The sequence below is a fragment of the Callorhinus ursinus genome, unplaced genomic scaffold (genome assembly GCF_003265705.2).
Source record: "Callorhinus ursinus isolate GAN/ISIS: 27379988/994484 unplaced genomic scaffold, GSC_fseal_2.0 scaffold44, whole genome shotgun sequence".
Lineage (NCBI taxonomy): Eukaryota > Metazoa > Chordata > Mammalia > Carnivora > Otariidae > Callorhinus > Callorhinus ursinus.
Genome location: NW_027397106.1, coordinates 10,210,423 through 10,220,715, shown reverse-complemented (window position 1 = coordinate 10,220,715; position 10,293 = coordinate 10,210,423). Strand labels below are relative to the sequence as shown.

General features: G+C 37.7%; 1 pseudogene; it reads right to left on the bottom strand.

The window, feature by feature from the left end:
* Positions 1–199: 199 nt before the first annotated feature.
* Positions 200–353, bottom strand: LOC112832736 (U2 spliceosomal RNA; annotated as a pseudogene).
* Positions 354–10,293: the final 9,940 nt, after the last annotated feature.

Below are 10,293 nucleotides of genomic sequence, written 5' to 3'. Positions count from 1 at the left end.
TCAAAGGTAATTTTAAAACTTTTTACTTTTCTATCACTCCCAGATTATAGTTCCCTAGGTAGAAAACTGGGTCTTTTGTTTTTAGGGCCTTGAACTGACAAATATACAAAATTACAAACTGCTTATCAACAAATACTTTCTTCAGCCAATAATATAAATGCAAATTAACAAAATCACTCTTCAAATACAATGTATTTTCAACTAGTCATTAACTATCAGGCTTGCAATTATGTTTCTCTGCCAGGATCACAGCAAACAAGGTTGCTATGTTTTGTTCCTTGTTATCTAAACTTTTTTTTCTCAAACAAATCCTCATATTACACTTGATCTTAGCCAAAAGGCCGAGAAGCGATAAACAGATCCTCACATTATGGAATAAGCAAAATTTAGTCTGAGTTTTGTAACTTGTTTGGATTTAAGAAATGTAGGGAGAGTTTCATTCTAACCAAATTCTTCCTGACACAATTTCCAGTTTTGATTGCTTTGTTGAGCAGAGAGAAAATTGCAGAGTTCATCTTCAATTTTTTGACTGATTCACATCTTGGTGACTAGGGAAAATTGCCTAAGAAGTTGGCATTGCTTAAAAGTACTGATAAGAAAAAAATAATTGTCCCATGTTCATGCTTAGAAAAGACCATGGTATGATCAGCTCTAAAGAATACGAAAGTCCAGTTGAGTTGGATAGGACCACCCTGGAAGGCACCAGAAAGTGCTTATTTTCTGGCAGTACAGTAGTTTGACTACTGCAAGGGCCTCAGTGCATTGTTTTCAAAGCTACAAAGACCTTGGGTGCATTGTTTTCAAAACAGCAGAGTTCCTCTGAACAAAACAGAGAATCTGAGAAGGGAAAATATTTGCTAAGCTATAAAAAGCATGGCCGAAATGATCATTTTTTACTGCCCATCAGTGTTTCCACATATAGTTAAATAATTTCCTCTGTTTGATTAGTTTTATGTATGTGCAAAGAAAATGGATCTTTAATGCTTTCATAGGATGTTTTATGAAAATATTTCTGGGCCATATTGACTATACACTTAAATGTCACTAATTTATTATGTATGATGTTTATTTCAGATTGGGTTAAAGTTTGGCATTATACTAACTTTGGAGAAATAGTATATTGAATATATACAGTGCTAACTACTGCATATATTTTACCTACCTAGGCAAACAGATTGTAGTAGAAATCTTGTTCCTTTGGTTAATCTCTCTTGCTTACATCTTTAATTTGATCACAGTCATGACTTCTTGCCTTAACTTTTTTAAAAATTGTGATCAAATACATATAACATAAACTTATCATCTTAACCATCTTTAAATGTGCAGTTCAGTAGTGTTAAATACATTCACCTTGTGCAACCCATCACCAGGACTCTTTATTTTACAAAACTGACTCTGTGTCCATTAAAAAACTCCCTCTTCCAGCACAGCCCCCAGGCCCTGACAAGCAACATTCTACTTTTTGTCTTTATGATTTTGACTACTCTTAGTACCACATGTAAGTAGAATCATATAGTATTTTTCTTTTTGTGACTGGCTTATTTCACTTAGCATAATGTTCTCAAGATCTGTCCATGTTGTAGCATGTGCAATTTCCTTCCTTTTTAAGGATGGATAATATTTCATTGTATGTATATACTTACCATATTTTGTTTATCCATTCATCTATCAGTGGGCATCTATCTGCGTTGCTTCTACTTTCTGGCTATAATGAATAATACTGCTATGAATGTGGGTGTACAAAAATCTATTTGAGTTCCTGGTTTCACTTCTTTGGGGCATATACAGAAGTGGAATTGCTAGATTATGTGAATTCTATCTTAGTATTTGTGAGGAAATTCCATACCATTTCCCCTAATGGTTGCACCACTTTACTTTCCCACCAATAGTGCACAAGGGTTCCAGTTTCTCCACATTCTTGGCAACAATTGTTATTTTCTGTTTTTGCTTGTTTTCACAGAGGTCTTCTTAATGGATGTGAGGTGGTATCTCATTGTGGGTTTGATTTACATTTCCATGATTAGTGATATTGAGCATCTTTTCATATATTTGTTGGCCATTTGTGTATCTTCTTTGGAGAAATGTCTAGTCAAGTTCTTTGCCCATTTTAAAATTAGGTTGTTTGTCATGGAGTTGTAGGAGTACTTTATATATTCTAGATATTGACCCCTTATCAGATATATGATCTGAAAACATTTTCTCCCATTCTGTAGGTTTCTCTTTTTTTGTAAGATTTTATTTATTTATTCATGAGAGACAGAGAGAGAGAGAGGCAGAGGGAGAAGCAGGCTCCCTGTGGAGCAGGGAGTCCGACAATGTGGGACTCAATCCCAAGACCCTGGGATCACGACCTGAGCTGAAGGCAGACGCTTAACAGGCTGAGCCATCCGGATGCCCCCCATTCTGTAGGTTTCTCCTTCATTCTGTTGACTGTGTCCTTTGATGCACAGAAGTTTTAAATTTTGATGTGGTCTATTACATCTTTTTTTAAAAATTTTTGTTGTTTCTCCCTTTAACTTTAGAATATCTTTGCTAATCTTCTAGCTTTTCTTCCCTAAGCTTTTACTGTCATATATACATCATCTGCACTTTCTATATACACTTTCTCACCTCTCGCTCCTTAAATCCATGGTTTCAGTGTCAGTGCCTGGGGGATACTGTAAATTTTTTAGGGAAACACAATAGTGCTTGATGTCTTTCTGACAATACACAAAATATTAGCTTGAGATAGTTCAGTTTTAACATTAGATAGCTCTACATTCCCTTCCATAATGTCATATCTTTGAAAAGCTGGATTTTCAGTAGTTGCTGTGAGAAAAGGCAACTAGGGGTTGAAAATCAATGAGGAACAGGAAATGACAGTGGCTGGTGTCAATCTAATTCCAAAGTTTACGAAGTTGTGTAATGTGTATTAGGTGCATGCATCCCATTAGCAATTGTGATTATTTAAAACTAAAATCAGGGGCACCTGGGTTGGCTCAGTTAGTTAAGTGTCTGCCTTTGGCTCAGGTGATGATCCTGAGGTCCTGGGATGGAGCCCCATGTAGGGCTCCCCACTCAGTGGGAAGTCTGCTTCTCCCTCTCCCTCTGCCCTTCCCCCTCACTCTCTCTCTCTCTCTCCCTCAAATAAATAAATAAAATCTTTAAGAAAAGAAACTAAGATCAAGTATTTTTTTCTTTTAATTTTTATGTATTATTTTCTCAAATAGCTACTAAGTTGCTAGTATGTAAATACTGAATAAATTGTTTGGGATTAAATACTTAATAAACTGTTCAGTGTTTCTTTTGACCTAGGAACACTAGAAAAAAATTAGTGAGATACAAAAGGCCCCATAAACTAGGAAAGTTTGGGAACTTCTGCCTTACAACCTTTGCATGTGGCTTTATTCATATCACTTTATTGAAACTATTTTCTTGAATGTGACCAGTGTTGTCCTTCTTAATAACAAAATCAATTATATTTATTCTCAGATGTTTTATTAGCTTCCTGTGGTGGTTGTAACAAATTAGCACAAACTGGATAGCTTCAAACAACAGAAATGTATTCCTTCTCCGTTCTGGAACCCAGAATCCAAAACCAAGGTATTAGCATAGCTGCCAACCCTCTGGAGGCTTTAGAGAAGTATCTTTCCTTATCTCTTCCAACTTCGGGTAGCTGTTGGAACTCCTTGACTTGTGGCCGTATCATTCCAATCTCTGCCTCTTATGGACTCACCAAGTCTCCATAACTGCCCAAGCTAATTCCTTAAAATCAGTCTCTCTCTCTCTCTCTCTCCACACACATTCCATTGGTTCTGTTTCTCTGGAGAATCCTGACTAATGCCCTTTAACTGCTTCTCTGTGTTCTTTACCTCACTTCATTAACATATGTAAAAAATGAAGTCCTTAAGTCTTTAGCAAACTAGCCTTCCTCTAGAAGTCAGTGTCTCTCTATATGATATCACCACTTAAAAACAGGCCCTTCTGATCTGCCACACAACTGCCTCCAGACCTGGGAGGACTTGCTTATATTAACCACATTTCTAGTGTCAGATGTAAAAGTAACATAGATGATGATTGAAATGTTTGATTTTAGAACCATGAGGCTCAACTCCTATATTCAATCTATACTCAGTAAATAACTCTTCCCAATTACTTAGCAGAATTCAATGAAGCCTTAAAAAGAGTAGGCAGCTAATGTTCCATAAAACAAATTATTTCATGTACCCAGTTCTCTCACTTATGCCTATTTCAAATCTCCCAATTCAATTCCCTTTCTTTCTTTCTTTCTTTCTTTCTTTCTTTCTTTCTTTCTTTTCTTTCTTTCTTTCTTTCTTTCTTTCTGTTACTTTTTTTCTTTCTCTCTTTCTTTCTAAATCTTATAGATTCAACTGGTTTTGCTTCTGAAGGCAAAACCATCCTTTAGGTTTCCTTCTTTGTGTCTTGTTGCTCTACTCTTCTTACCTTACCTTGTATTATTTTCTCTTTTGGCCCCACATTGAGAAATCCATACTCAATTGTCAAGTTCATTTCTTGAAATCTTTTTCTAAATGGCCAGTCCCCTGCATGCTGACCCTTAAAGCCTCCCCAGCACCTACAGAAATATGGTCCAAGTGATGTGGAGAACAAAGACAAAAGAAAAAAAAAACTTCCTTACAACTTATAGCCCATTGACAAGAACTTAAGAGAGGCAGAGTGACCTTCCTCAAGGAGTTTTAGCTACCTCGATGTTAATACTTTGCTAGAGGCAAGGGTAACCTTAGCTTGACATTAGCTGGAGCCCCACAATCCTGTAAAAAAATTCCTTTGGAAAATTCCTGTATCTCTACCCCTCCAAAATATATGTTAGCAATCATCCTCCAGGCATATGGCCCACCAATATACATCTGAAGGATATCATGACTAAGGTTTTACTAGACAGTAGTAAATGACCTTTTCCCAACAACAGCTAGCTCCTCAAGGTCCTGGAAATCTACCTCCCAACTTGAAAGCATATAATCAGCCACTTCTTATAACCCCAGTGCACCTTTTTCTCCCTACAGGTCCTATCCCTGTGCTTTTAAAAAGCCACCCTTTTTGTTTTGTTTTTCTTTTTAAGATTTTATTTATTTATTGAGAGAGAGAGAGAGAATGGTAGAGAGCATGAAAGAGAGGAAGGTCAGAGGGAGAAGCAGACCCCCTGCTGAGCAGGGAGCCCAATGCGGGACTCGATCCCGGGACTCCAGGATCATGACCTGAGCCGAAGGCAGTCGCTTAACCAACTGAGCCACCCAGGCGCCCCAAGCCACCCTTTTTGTACTGAAGACGTCTTAAGAATTCTTTCTTGACTGTGTTTGTTCATGAACCCCAACATTTCACATCATAAACTCCTCAGCTTGGCACCCAAGACTCTGCAATGTCTTTCCCAATTGTGCCCCATGCTTCAATCAAACTGACACATCACTCCTAAAAATGACACTAATATTGTCTTTATCATATTGTTTTCCTAATGTGGAAGACAAATCCTCACTCTCCTAGCTATATCCCCAGGTCTTTTTCTGCTATCTCTGCTTTTCAATATTGAGGCCATCCTTTGGAGCCATAGCAACTTCCATGAAGTCTTTCCTCAATCTCAGTCTCAATTATATATGAAATCTTGTTTCTTCAAATGCCTTTAGCATTTCGTGTGTCTATGTTAGCACCCCTCTTACTCTTTCCTGTGGTCACAGATGTACATAAACTTATCCCAGTCTTCATATCAGACTGTGTAGTCCTTGATATCGGGGCCTTTTTCTTCCTTCTTTTTGCATCTCATATGCATGTAGTACTTATTCATTCATTTGTTCATTCCATATATTAAGTGTTCTGGAATTGGGGTTATAATCATGATCAGAGTACTCCAAAAATATTTCTGGAATTTAAAAAGGCTTGATGATTTTTGTTTTGCACATGGGAATTGATGTTGTGAAGTCACTTATCCTCTGTGAAACTAGGAAATGAGAGTGCTGAACGGTTTTTCAAGAATGCTTTTTTAAGTTATCAAGTTGTATGATTCTTTGGTCATTAAAATGATTATATATTCACTCAGTAAAGCTACTGTTTGGGAACATTTCTGATTTGTTTATGCAATTAAACTGAGTTTCTTTTGAAAAATCTGCATTGTAAGATTTTTCTTAAAAAAAAACCTTATGGTAATTATGTTTTTAGAAGTGACTGCTCAAACAGTTATTAAAATTACATCCTCTAACCCTTACCTCTTTCTTTAAGAATAAGCTGATTTAATAGTGGCACCTTACTGTTGGCCCTACCAACTTAGGTATTATTATTTCCTATTATTTATATGTATGGATCCACTGCTGAATGAAATATTATCAGGTTTTATTTTTTAACTCTCAGAGATTTGGAAATTGAGGCATAGGGAAAATCAGCAAGTTTCAAGGCTAGGACAAGTGTTTGTAAGAGACAGAAACCATTTGAAGACAATGTATGCAAATAACAGGATTTATTATAAGGGTACAGGAGAAACTCACAAATCTCAAGGGCCTGGCTTCATCTGTGCTTCCTTCTTTCTCTCTCCTTCTCCGAATGGGATCTTTCTACTTGTACAGTGTAATGGCAGAATGTGGCCACCCTACACTTCCCAAATTGACAGTCACAATTCTAGCCATGTGCAGAGATTCAATAATTGTTTGTAAGTCCAAGTTCCAAATTCCTAGAAGAGCATGTGATTTATCCTGCTGGCTCATGTGTCAAATCATCCTTGATGGAACTGGCTGGTTCACCCAGTACACACACTGCCCCATCAATGAAAGGCAATTACCACTGGAGAGGAGATGGATCTTAGGGTTGGAAAACAGGCTTAGAATTCCTACTTTTTTACAATTTGGTAGAACTGGTTCTTAGAACCTAAGTTGTAAGTCACTAACTCTAACATATAAAAAGGGCAGTTAAATAACATAAATGAATGAAGCTGACAGATGGGGATGGTGGCACCTAGAAAGAGCACAGGTTCCATCTAAAGGGAGCTGCTACTACTCAACTCTAGTTTATAGATGCTCCTTGGGAATTTGGGCTCAGGGTAAACCTTCTGATATTCAAATGAACTCAGAATTGGGATTTTATGAAAATCTCTATATAAATTGATGAAAGTGAACCATTTCATTTTACTTTGTGAGAGCTATACTATTTGCTTTAGGCTTTCCTAAAGAAGAAACCCTATTATAGGAGAAAAAAAAACACTTAGAAGCTATATGACCATGAACTAAATTTTTTAACCTTTCTGGGCCTTGATATTTTTCTCTCTCTCTTTTTAAAGATTTTATTTATTTATTTGCAGAGAGAGAGAGCACAAGCAGGAGGAGCTGCAGGCAGAGGGAGAAGCAGGTTCCCTGTCAAGCAAGGAGCACGACAGGGGCTCAATCCCAGGACCCTGGGATCATGACCTGAGCCAAGGCAGATGCTTAACTGATGAACCACCCAGGCATCCCTGGGCCTTAATTTTCTCTTATGCCAATACCAGTGTCTCATGTTTGTCATGGAAATCAGGTGAGATATGATTTTATAAAGCTTTTAACATGTATTAGGTGTTCAGTGTATGTTAGGCTTCATATCTGCTAGTTAGAATTAAGTCCAAAATAATACAGTGTGTTCAAAATAGTATGTCATTAAAAACAGAGCAAAGAAAGTTAGACTGAATTTCCAAACATCAATAGCAATGATCTAAGGTTGGTTTCTTTTTTTTTTTTTTTAAGATTTTGTTGATTTATTTAACAGAGAGACACACAGCAAGAGAGCGAACACAAGCAGGGGGAGTGGGAGAGGGAGAAGCAGGCTTCCCACTGAGCAGAGAACCCAGTGTGGGGCTCGATCCCAAGACCCTGGGATCATGACCTGAGCCAAAGGCAGACGATTAACAACTGAGCTACCCAGGTGCCCCTAAGGTTGGTTTCTCGTATAGGTTCATAAAACTACAATGTCACTGTTAATGGCTATGTCTTATTTAACATTTTCTTCAAGTTGTAAAGCATCAAATAAGAAAAATAACTCTTGGTCATAAAAAAATAAATATCAAGCATTAAGCAATTTTTATATGAATGTAATTATAATCCCCAGCAATCTGTAATAAATACCTGGCAAGGTTACTAAGATCTTTAAAACAATAGAATGTATCACAGAAGATTCTTTCATTTCAGGCTCTGTGGCGTTTGAATGAGTCACTGAAGAAAGAGAACAAAGAGTTTCGGTTAAAGATCAGTTCAAGCAAATAATATCTCTTTATTACTCTCTCCTGAGTGAAATCTGGGCTGAAGTCATCTTAATAAGTGATGTGCATTTTTGCCCTTGCTTCAGCTTTTGCACAGCAAAAGAAACAGTCAACAAAACCAAAAGACAACCAACAGAATGGGAGATATTTGCAAATGACATATCAGATAAAGGGCAGGTATCCAAAATCTATAAAGAACTTGTCAAACTCAACACCCAAAGAACAAATAATCCAATCAAGAAATGGGCAGAAGACATGAACAGACATTTTTCCAAAGAAGACATCCAAATGGCCAACAGACACATGAAAAAGTGCTCAACATCGCTCAGCATCAGGGAAATCCAAATCAAAACCTCAATGAGATACCACCTCACACCAGTCAGAATGGCTAAAATTAACAAGTCAGGAAACGACAGATGTTGGCAGGGATGCGGAGAAAGGGAAACCTTCCTACACTGATGGTGGGAATGCAAGCTGGTGCAGCCATTCTGGAAAACAGTATGGAGGTTCCTCAAACAGTTGAAAATAGAGCTACCATACGACCCAGCAATTGCACTTCTGGGTATTTACCCCAAAGATACAAATGTAGGAATCCGAAGGGGTACATGTACCCCAATGTTTATAGCAGCAATGCCCACAATTGCCAAACTATGGAAAGAGCCAAGATGTCCATCGACAGATGAATGGATAAAGAAGATGTGATATATACATACAATGGAATATTATGCAGCCATCAAAAGGAATGAAATCTTGCCATTTGCAATGGTGTGGTTGGAACTGGAGGGTATTATGCTGAGCGAAATAAGTCAATCAGAGAAAGACATGTATCATATGACTTCATCCTATGATCTCACTGGTATGAGGAATTCTTAATCTCAGGAAACAAACTGAGGGTTGCTAGAGTGGTGGGGGGTTGGAGGGATGGGGTGGCTGGGTGATAGACATTGGGGAGGGTATGTGCTATGGTGAGCACTGTGAATTGTGTAAGACTGTTGAATCACAGACCTATACCTCTGAAACAAATAATACATTATATGTTTAAAAAAAAAGAAGAAGATAGCAGGAAGGGAAGAATGAAGGGGGGGAAATTGGAGGGGTAGATGAACCATGAGAGACTATGGACTCTGAGAAACAAACTGAGGGTTCTAGAGGGGAGGAGGGGGGATGGGTTAGCCTGGTGATGGGTATTAAAGAGGGCATGTACTGCATGGAGCACTGGGTGTTATATGCAAACAATGAATCATGGAACACTACATCAAAAACTAATGATGTAATGTATGGTGATTAACATAACATAATAAAAAAAATAAGTGATGTGCACTTTCTAATGAAAGAAAGAGGGAACACTGTGGTTCAAAAGAGTTGTTGATAGTGATAAAGATGCATATTGGAATAAAAGTGCAGGAAAGCATAAAGCAACTGGCTTTTTAATGTACTATTTATAATGGGATTTTCACCCTGGTTTGAAGAAGGACCTTAGCAACAGAATCTTGAACCTCATTGTCGTGATCTCTAAAGGTCTTCATGTGGGTAGGATGGTTAAATGGCTAATGAGGATATTTGCAAACCACTTTGAAAATAGAGTATTCTCTCTCTTTCCTTGTTTCTCTGTCTTTTCTAGTGATGCTAATCAACACTTACTTTCTCCTCTAACATTTAAATAGCATGTATAGAAAAGTCTCCCTAATACTTAGTCTATGATGGGGTGCAACCTTCTTTGTCTTTTAAGTATCCTTGTGGTCACAGGAGGGACAACTCTAGCATTTCTATATTAGAGGAATTTAGGACTAGAATCTGCATCTGATTTGAAAGCAGTGTGAAAGGGACTATGAAGCTGAGCTTACAGAGCAAGGGGTCTTGCACTTGTGTGCGTGTGTGTGTGTGTGTGTGTAATAAATTTGAGAAAATCATTCATATCCAATAATTTGGGGGGGTTCAGCTGGAGCTAAGCAAGATTATGAAAGAGTTAAAATCCCTTCATCCTCATCCTAAACTACCCTTTGGAGATGCCTGTAAACCTTAGTCACATGGTTGAAATCCAAAATAGATTAACCTTTTGCTAAGTACTAACA